Genomic DNA, 9,213 nt, shown 5'->3' with positions numbered 1-9,213 from the left:
TTGGGAGATAATTTTGAAACTACTGTCTTCCAAAATAAATACGCTATCTCTTGAAGGAACATGAGATACTGTGGAACATAGAGTTACATTTCTGCTTCCCAGTTTGTGACTGTTCAAACCGACATTCACCAGATGCATGGTGATTCAATCTGGGGTAGAATATGAGAAACCTGTAGGGCATCTTTGTGAAGATGTCTAAAGAGAGATATGGAAGTCTATGTCTAATGAGAGATATGGAAGTCATTGGCATATAGGTCATGCTGGAGTGATGGACATAGATGAAGCAGAAAAGACAGAAAGTAAATAACCTACAAGGAAAAGGCAGAACCATGGGTAACATCCATATTTGAAGGATAGAGAGAGAGAAATTACTAAAAGAAACAAGAAGAAAGAAACAGATTAGAAAGTAATCCTGAGACCAGGAAAACTAAGAGGAGGAAATTATTTTCTGAAGAGACAACAATCAATACTGCCAAATTCTTCACAGGAAAACAGGATAAAGACCGAAAAGAAACCATTAGCATATGTTTCCTAAAGCGGAAGGAGGGGAGGGAGGGAAAAGGTCCTAAGTCAACAAGTCTGTTGTGCTGTTAATGACTTGTACCTTGCCTCATACTGGCTAAGGAGATAATTGTGACTAAACATCCTAGGAACTTAATATAGAGGTACTTTCTTCTATGTTATGCATATTTGAATAACATCAAATGTATTCAACTATTAAAAAATGGGACAGCTATATAGTATGTTAACATTCGCATTCTATGAACAGAACTATCTCTGAGTGTTTTGTTTTTTATTAATATATAATGTATTATTTGTTTCAGGGGTGCAGGTCTATGATTCATCTATCTTACACAGGTCACAGCATTCACCATAGCACGTATCCTCCCTAGTGTCCATCGCCCAGCCACCCCATCCCTCCCACCCCGCTCCTTGTTTTGTTTTTTGAAAGAAAGATCACGCAAGCAGGGGGAGAGGCAGAGGGAGAGAGAAAATCCCAAGCAGGCTCCACACTCAGTGCAGAGCCGGATGCAGGGCTTGATCTCACGACCTTGAGATCATGACCCTGAAATCATGACCTTCATGGTAATCAAGTGTCAGACACTTAGCCAACTGACCCACCCAGGCACCCTTCTACCTGGGTTTAAATGCATGATTCTTCAGTGTTCATTTCTTCACTTTTATCAAAAAGTTACAAATAGGACACTGCCTATTTGTGTTACAGTTGATTGTACACAAGTCCATGCTTTCTAATATCTATTTGCCCTCAATAAATGAGACAGCAAGAAAGGAGAAAAGAAACTGATGTGGGGGGAAAGTAATGAAACCATTTGGTACTGAGATTTTTTTATCAAATAATTACTTGATTCTAATATTGAAATTTCTTACTGTCAGCAAAACTTCATCAGAAATTTCAGAACTTTATGGTTAATATGGCCTCTTGCCCAAAAGAAATTGTGCTTAAGTTATATAAATGACTAAAATCTATGAGAGATGATAACAGCTAAGTATATCACAAAATGAGATAGCAATATTAATCATACAATAAATGCAATCATTTGGCCTCATATATGACTTAGCCCATGATCTATATTTTCTTTGAACTTAAGGAATTAATCATTTGTACAGAGAGATAGTGTGCTTGCAGGGATAATCTAATGGGCATCCAAGGTATCTGTACATTTCTGTAAATTCACTACATGTTTGATTAAGTCCTTTATATACAACTGTTACTGAATGGCATGCCTTGTCTGTAAGACTTCTATTTTCTGGGTGACGACCCCACTGTAAATTTTGCACATATGTTTGAATACTTAGTCTCCACTGAGGTATTTGCAGCACGTATTTATAGAAATATGTCAGTGACTGCCCACATGCTCAGCATGAACTAACTATGCCAGCCTTCAAGTACAGTAATGGGAAGAAAGGACCTTCAGGTCATGAAAGTGCTAATTTGCAGAAACACAACTTCCCCTGTGATTAGAAGAGAATTTTAGTAATTGTTAGGGGATTTCACTCTTATTAACATCCAGGTTGAGGAAAAAGGGTGCAAGATGCAAAGTCTGGATCTTAACTTTACAGATGTTTCCTCCAATAGGAGTTTCCTGTCCCCTACCTTGAGAACAAGGACTGAGAGTGTTGCGCTGGGCACTCTAATGTTTTATGTATAAGTGTTTTACATAGAAGCTGATCACTGTAAGCCTAGGATCTAATGGAGTAGATCTGGGGTGTGCCACTCACAAGCAGCCTTCTGGACCAAGGCACTCACGCCCCAGCTTCCAGAAGTATAGGCTAGTAATAGATCATACCTGAAATCCTCTCCTGGAATCTGGGAGCCACATGCCCCAAGGTTGCACCTCTCCCCAGGGGCAGTGCATTTGACATTCAATGACTGGTTACCTGGGAAGGGGGGGGGGGGGGGGGGGAATAAAAGGGCCAATCCCTCATGCCTTAATTAGGGACAATTCTAAAGAGCCATATAAACTCCAGAGGTTGGGGCACCTGGGTGGCTCAGTGGGTTAAGCATCTGCCTTCGGCTCATGTCATGATCCCAGGGTCCTGGGATGGAGCCCAGCATTGGCCTCTCTGTTCAGCAGGGAGGCTGCTTCCTCCTTTCTCTCTGCCTGCCTCTGTGCCTACTTGTGATCTCTGTCAAATAAATAAATAAAATATTTAAAAAATAAAAATAAACTCCAGAGCTTCTGTATTGCAACTGCAAGACAGTGTCAATCTCTCCTTCTGCCTAATCCTGGTTCTTTCAATGCCTTCAAATTGACTTCAGCAGTATTGGATTTGAGAGCATTCACCAGTAAAAAACTCTCACATGCAAATCTACATCTCAAAGTCTGTTTCCGGGAATATTGACGTAAAGCAGAAGTTAGGAGTGGGCCTAGAAGGAAATTCTAAAAAGGAACTTTGATGCTGAATCACCTGCTGGTGGTTAGCAGTGAGGACTCCATCGCTGGTGGTGGGTGGCATGCTAACAGCTCCAGGCATACTGTAGCAGTGCAATTGTTAAGACTTTCACCTGGGGTGACCCAAACTGGAAGAGAAAGCACTGGCTGCAGGCAATATCTCAAGCATTTGAGAGATTTAGGGGAAGTAGTAATTATAGGGATTGTGGAAGGAGTGGCTGTTGCTGAGGGCTATCAATTCACCTGAGAAAAACAATGAAAAACTAGAGATAATTAATCACCAATTTAAGGTAAAATGTGAAAGCCAGAGGGATTCCTTGGCAGCACACAAAGAACCTCTGCTCTACTGTACCTGAAAGGCAAAGTAAGCTGAGGGTTTGTTTGTTTTTTTTTTTTCTCCCCAGAACTGAATTATAAAGTTAGCAGAGCTCCAGAGAAGGTTAAATTCTAAAATAGGCAATTCGACAATACCAAGATCAGGACCTGGATTAGTAAACCTGGAATGGGAATATCTAGATCTTTGCACTCAAAAATCTTGAATACTCAGATTCTCTTGGCCCTTTGGAGCCCATCAGAAGTGACCCATTCCTCCTTGATAAAAAGAAGCATTCCCCCCATACCCCTTACTTGAAGACAATGCAGAGACTTCCGCCTTCCAAGACAATACATACCCCTCTCAAGATCTACCTCAAATCCCCTTTGTGCCTCCAGTAACTGAAGAAGAGGTCAAGAATCGATGAGAAATCAGGGGTGCCTGGGTGGCTCAGTGGGTTAAAGCCTCTGCCTTCAGCTCAAGTCATGATCTCAGGGTCCTGGGATCGAGCCCCACGTCAGGCTCTCAGCTCAGCGGGGAGCCTGCTTCCCTTTCTCTCTCTCTGCCTGCCTCTCTACCTACTTGTGATCTCTCTCTCTGTGTGTCAAATAAAATAAATAAAATCTTTTTAAAAAAAAAGAATCTATGAGAAATCACCATGCAATATGATGGCAACATTATACGGTAATAATTCAACCAGTTCTTCACAGAAATCTATGCCCATTTTCTCAGGTAATTATACACTGGAGAAAGAGAATTCCTGGAAATGTCAAGGTCATATTTATTATTCAGGAATTCAAATTCATCCAAGACTCCATGTCAGAGTGAGGGCACCTGGTAATAAATAAATTCACTAGGTGCAGTTTACAGTGGGTACAACAGGACCCTCAAACAACCCAGCAATCATTTCCTCTATCCCTCATTTTATATTGGAATAGATATACTTAGTATTTAGCAAACACCCCTACCCCTACCTCAGGTTGGTGGCTTGGACTTTGGAGGTAAGAGTCAGTGGGAAAGACCCAAGTGGATGCCTCTGTCCAATTTCACAGTAGAGAGTTAGGTTGCTGCATGTCCTATGAAGGATATAGTCAGGATGACCCATTAGATAAACAATCTAGACTAGCAAAAAGTGTTTCACCAAGGATGAAGAGACTCTAGAATGGGTAGAAGAGTAGAACAATAAGTATTATTTGTAGTCCAAGACCATCTGCCGCATTGGGGGTGTTTTTGGTTACATATTTAAAGGATAATACTTTGGGGCACTTAGCTGGCTCAGTCGGTAGAGCATGTGACTCTTGATCTCTGGATCATGAGTTTGAGCCCCATGTTGAAAAAAATGACAATACTTTGGATATATTTCATTAATTTTAAATATTTTTATGTGAAATTTTACTTGAAAATTTAAGATAACATGTGACTCTTATTTGTGGCTTGCATTATATTTCTGTTTGACAGGTTTGCTTTATCAATCATATCTGCAGGTAACAAAAATTGCATCTAAAATATCTTACCAATAGGAAGCCATCAGTTGCTAAATACACATAATTTAGCCAATAGACTAAGGATTGGTTAGGTAGCCATGGTGTTCAAGGGGAAGAGCGCAGTCTAATTTGAAACTGAAAGAGGAAAATAGCCTTCCAGCTGACTCCTTTCTCCCTCTTTGTAGGTATGGCATAAATACCATCCGTGAAGCTAGGACAGAATACTCCAGAGATCTATTTCATCATTTTAAGACGTCACGGAAATCTTCCTTAAATGCTTTGTCTGAACTCAAAATCTATGTCCATATCACTTCAACAAACAAATATCTCTGCAGCAGTTGGACCGGTCTAAATTGTAGAGGATCCTACAGATCTGCATGTACGGAGGAAACGCATCTTATAAATGAAAGCTCCGAAAAAGATATAGTCACTGCATTTTAGAAACAAAGTTTAAAATAAGACGGTAACCACAGTATCATCATCATCCACCATAAAATTGTCTGCTGTAATCTCCACTTCTGGATATGGATAGCTAAATAGCAATATATAAACAAACAACATCAAAGTGCCTTTTTGGCTAACTGCCACCCTGCCACTTCTGAACCAAAGCCAATTATAATGACATCACTCTAGCTTTGTGTCCTTTACTGACCTTCCTACTTATGTTGCCAAAATGTATTAAATTTCTCCTCTACAATCTGTCTTTTTCCCTTTGCCTTTGTTTCTTTAAATAATGACTTGACATCACTTGACCTCAACCTACAATTTTGGCTGATAATATCACTGAGCAATTCACTTACATAAATGGCCTTGCATAATCATCTGTTGTGGCACAGAAAAAATTGTGCAAGAAAAGATTGAATTTGTATGACATGAACTGAAGAAAATTCTTTTAAATATTCTAAAAAATCATATCTCCATTAGGCAGTTAAAATGAGATCTTCTATCAAGCTGTAAAAATCCAGTTTCCATAGTACTATAGTCATAAAAATATGTTTAGTAAACCCACCTGCACATGTTTATTTTCTTTAGCATTCTTTAATAAAAGTCATTCTAACCACTAAATTGAAAATGTAAGTGGTATCGCATTAGCTGAGGTCTTTAAACATGACTGAAGTCTTGAATGTATTTGAAAATCCACAAATACTGAGAAAACAAAAACAATTGTTTATCTATTTGAAATAAGATTAGCCTCTGTGGAATGTTAAGACAAAGCTATTTTCTGGGAAAAAAAATATGGTCCAGTTAATAAAAAATATTTACTAGTGGGATGATTATGTTAAAAAGTGTGTGCTACTCTATATTATTTTGACTCATTATCTATTAATTTACACATACTAAGTAAAGGACCATTATTATTGTTCAAACAGGAGGGGTTTTTTTTAATTTAAAGAAAAACAATTCTTCACTTGGACAGATATTTAAAAGGCTGTGACTGACCCTGCATTTTCCTTATTGTACCCTCTGTGTTTAGCACAATGCCTAGCATATATTTTGTATCAATACATGTACTTTCAATATTTTAATAATGTCAACTTCACAGAGTACTCACAGAGCATAGTGGTTAAAAGCAGGGACTATAGGGTCAAATTATCTGGGTTTAAGTCCTGACTCTGTCATTTAGTGGGTGTGCGACCTTGAACAAGTTATTTAATCTCTTCCCCAATTTTTTATCTGAAGAAATACCCTGGCCTCACAAGAGTGTCATGAGGAATAAGTCGATCCAGGTGCAACTTTAACAGTATCTGAAGCAGAGTTAATAGCTCAATCAACTATAGCTTTTATTAAATAGTAGCACTTAAGTGTACTTTAGAATTTGCAAGTTCTTTTCACATATAACATACAGAATTTCATGAAGTTTTGTGATGGAGGTAAGACAAGTACCAATTACTAGTCTGGTTTACAGTTGAAGCAGCAAAGAAAGGCCCAAGGTCACACTACGAGAAAGGAAAAAGCCAAAACTTGAATCCAAGATCTCTGAATCTGAATTCCAAATCTTTTCCACTATGTATAGATGGAAGGTATTCTTTGGATTCTCTCCCTAATTGTATCTGAGAAGTGAGTATATATATTGAATAATCACAGTAGGACTGTTAGGATTCACTACTCTCAGTGACGACAAATTATAGTAGAAAAATAAACATAATGGGTGGTTGACTTCTTTTTTTCCAGTGATTTGATCATGTGGTTGTGGGTAATTTGTAAGCGCCAGTCTTGGTGAGCACTGTAGCATAAGTTGACAGATTCCACCTGCCCTCAGAGTTCATCATCTAAAAGAAGAAATAGAATGCATAACAGGCATACATAACATGGAGAGGTGCTGCAGAGAAGTGTCAGACAAAAGAACATACAGCGTAGAGAAGAGAAATTCTGAGAAACATGGTGGCCTATCATAGTTTACCAGAACCTGGCAGATACCCAGGGTTCTTCCCTAGGAAAGAAACATGTCATTTTGAACAAATTCATGTAAGATGAGTGGGTCTTGTTTTCATCTTATGTGACACTGAACTGTGGCTCTCTAAACAACATCCAGCTTTACATTATTATAATACACTCTCACACACCATGTGAGGAGTGTAAATTAGTAAAATTCTTTTGGGGGGACTTGAAAAATGGGAACAACCACATACACATTGACCCAGCAGTCTTGCTACCCTTAGCACTGATCAAAGCTGCCATCATGTCTTGCCCCAACTATTCCAGTGACATTCTTACTGAGCCCCCTACTTCCACTCTGGCACCGCTACAACCCATTCTTTATGCAGCAGCCCGAGCACTCATCCTAAAACCTACATCAGATTGCCCTGCTACCCTCCTTAAAATCCCCCAGTGGCTTTTCGTCCTACTTGGCAGAAAAGCTAAATTCCTTCCACAGCTTACAAAGTGCTAGGCATTTGCCTATAATTCTGATCTCAATCATACCACTTTCTTGCACACCACACTTCGACCACTTTGGTCTTCTTTCTGTTCCAAAAACACAAGTTGTTTGCCCAAGGTGTTACATATGCCTCAAATAAACTCTTTCTCTGCTTATCCATTTTAGATTTCAACTTAAATGTCACCTTCAAATCGGTATAATAACAACCCAGACTAAAGTGACAGCCTAACCAATCTCTAGCACATCGCTGCTATTTTAATTCTCTGCACAGCACTCTCACGATATGGTGCTTTCTTATTTACTTATTCAATCATCTTTTCATACATCTATTTTTCAATGTATGCATACATGTTGATACATATTTAGTATTTATTTATTTATTTGCCCCTCCTTCTACTTACTCCAGAGAATTTAAGTCTATAAGAAAAGAGAGAGCTTGCCTATTCTATTCACCAGTGTATCTCCAGCTCTAATAACAATGCCTGGCATGTAATAGGCACTTAGTCAATGAATATTTAATTCCAGTAATACAACCTGTGAGCACTTTTCCATGCACTATGTTTCCAAATATGGACATAGAGTAAATTTTCAGCTTAATTAACTCATTCGTTAAGTTTCTGCTGCTCGAGGAACTAGGAATAAAATGGGTATGGGATGAATATCAGATGACCTAAAAGAAAATTTGAGTTCACATCCAAGAGTACAAAAGGTAAAATAAAATAAAAGATAAGAAAAAGACATTTAGTAAGAAAGAAAATCTAGGAGTGCCTAGTTGGTTCAGTTGGTAGAGCATATGACATTTGATCTTGGAGTCCTGATTTCAAAACCTGCACTGGATATAGAGATTACTGTAAAAAAAAAAAGGGGGGGTCACCTGGGTGGCTCAGTGGGTTATGCATCTGTCTTCAGTTCAGGTCCTAATCCCAGAGTCCTGGGATCGAGCCCCACATCAAGCCCTGCATCAGGCTCCTTGCTCAGTGGAGAGCCTCCTTCCCCACTCCTCAGAGTCCCTCCCCTAAGCACACAATCTCTCTGTCAAATCAATAAATAAAATCTGTTTTAAAAAAAGAAAAGGAAGAAAATTTAAATAGTATATAGTTTTTGTCATTGCTATTTTAAGATCAGAGACACTTGAACCCATTTAAATGTAGATGAGAAGGATTAAGTAGAGATGGCAGGTAAGCCAATTTCTTATAATAAATTCCCTTCTATGCATATGTTTTGTTTCTCTGGAGCTCTCTGACTAATACAAAAGGAATATGATCAGAAACCAAGAGGTGGAGGTCTGAACCTCGGCTAGGAAGGGACAGTTCATCCTCCATAGAGGAGGCCATGAAGAGAGAATGAATACAGATGTGTCAGTGTGTGGGTAAGTACATAGATTCAATGACGAAAGGAGGAAATTCATCTACTGGTTTCTATATATTCTGTGAAAAAATGTAACAAAGTTGCCTCCAGAAGTTTAAGGAGAGTAGAAAAGTTTTGAAATCATTTCTGTCCTGAGAGAAAGAGAGTTGGCCAGTAAAATACAGCAGGCTTGCTAGGCAGTCTTGGAGTCCAAGTAAGGAACTGATGAATTTATGTGGGAAGCAATCTGCTGAATTCATGATATTCTTTTTTTTT

This window comes from Lontra canadensis, unplaced genomic scaffold, assembly GCF_010015895.1.
Source record: "Lontra canadensis isolate GAN:19392208 unplaced genomic scaffold, GSC_riverotter_1.0 scaffold62, whole genome shotgun sequence".
In the NCBI taxonomy this organism is placed as follows: Eukaryota; Metazoa; Chordata; class Mammalia; order Carnivora; family Mustelidae; genus Lontra; species Lontra canadensis.
The sequence above is the reverse complement of the archived record's forward strand: the minus strand, read 5'-3'. Positions refer to the sequence as shown.